Source organism: Leuresthes tenuis, unplaced genomic scaffold (genome assembly GCF_036924035.1).
Source record: "Leuresthes tenuis unplaced genomic scaffold, fLeuTen1.0.hap1 SCAF_40, whole genome shotgun sequence".
Taxonomy (NCBI): Eukaryota; Metazoa; Chordata; class Actinopteri; order Atheriniformes; family Atherinopsidae; genus Leuresthes; species Leuresthes tenuis.
This window is the reverse complement of record NW_027325394.1, coordinates 660,561-661,927: the sequence shown is the minus strand read 5'-3', so window position 1 is coordinate 661,927 and position 1,367 is coordinate 660,561. Positions and strand designations below refer to the sequence as shown.

General features: G+C 45.3%; 1 non-coding gene across 1 annotated transcript; it reads left to right on the top strand.

Annotated features, from left to right (window-relative positions):
• The first annotated feature begins 791 nt into the window (after positions 1–791).
• On the top strand, positions 792–911 carry LOC140285434 (U5 spliceosomal RNA). Its single transcript, XR_011910473.1, has one exon. It is a non-coding gene; the product is annotated as a U5 spliceosomal RNA (small nuclear RNA).
• Positions 912–1,367: the final 456 nt, after the last annotated feature.

Genomic DNA, 1,367 nt, shown 5'->3' with positions numbered 1-1,367 from the left:
TACAAGAACATATACCCCAGCCGGCATTGCTCCCTGCCTATTTTCGTACAGCACACTATGTGTGCGCACACCTTTATTCACAAACTCTTCAACTTATACTCTTTTACCGAAGCTGCTACAGCTCGATTGGCCGAATACCCTTTGATCCTATTTCGGTGAATTTGACATCTGCCTTACATATAACAGATTAGCGGTTTAGCAGTTTTAATTTAGTTTGAGTGAAGGAATTCATTTTATAGCAAAATCCGAAATCGTGAAGAACTCATGAAAGTAAGCTTATTCTCGGATTCCTGAAACTTTAGATTTGCTCTTTCTTTTACTGCAAAGTACAACGTTGTTTTTTTTGTTTAAATCTTTCTAGACATGGTAAATATTAAGGACAAAGCAGTTTTCACATAGTTTGAGTGAAGGAATTCATTTTATAGATAAAATCCCAAGAGTCTGCTGAGAAAAGAGAGTGAATGCGAAGTAGACTTTAACACGGCTATGGGAGCGAGCCGAGTGTGGGCTAACCGGGAGAATTGCTTGAAAGAAACGCGACACCGAATGAGCGATCAGAACAAAGCCTCAATACGGGATTCTCGTGGTGTTTTTGTTGCTGCCTTGTCTTTTGCACAGAGTAAAAGACAAGGCAGCCATCGAATAGGGCCCGATTGTTCCTACTTGGTCAGCCGAGGAGCAAGGGGGGGGGGGGGGGGGGGGGGCAAGCGTCTCAACCAAGCAAAGCTCACCATGGGGAAGGTGGCTATGCCAACTAGCCTGATGCCCTGCTCCCGCAGTGACGGATAATCGTACTCTGGTTTCTCTTCATAACTCTTTCTCATAAGTCTTTCGCCTTTTACTAAAGATTTCTGTGGAGAGCAGCACTAATGAGTTGTTTCTATTTTTGGCAGGCTTTACCTTTGCGGGTGAAGCCCTTTCTGTCTGTGCAAAAGAAATCTTCTTACTGTGCAGAGTGACTTCTCTGAGTAGAGTCGCCTTACTTGTTGTGACTGTGCCGATGTTCGAAGCTGGAGTGCAAAGTTGTTGCTTGAATGGTGCTTGCTGGAGCGTGCGGGAGTGCAAAGTTATACCATTTAAAAGGGCTGAAGAGTGCTCAGTGCAGCGGGTGGGCGACACTCTGGCCACCTTGAAAACCGAGGTTACATCCACTACCAGGGGCAGCCCAAGTTCTGCCGCAAGTGTGGTGAGCATGGGCACCTGGTTGAGGCTTGTACCAAGGTGTTATGTGGGAAGAGCAGAGAAATTGGGCAAACTTTTGGAGAGTGTCCAAATGGCAGGAAATGTGATCTCTGTGGAGAATTAAATCACCTCTTCAGAGATTGCCCTAAATCTTTTGCCAACAAATTAAAGACGGTAAAGCCACA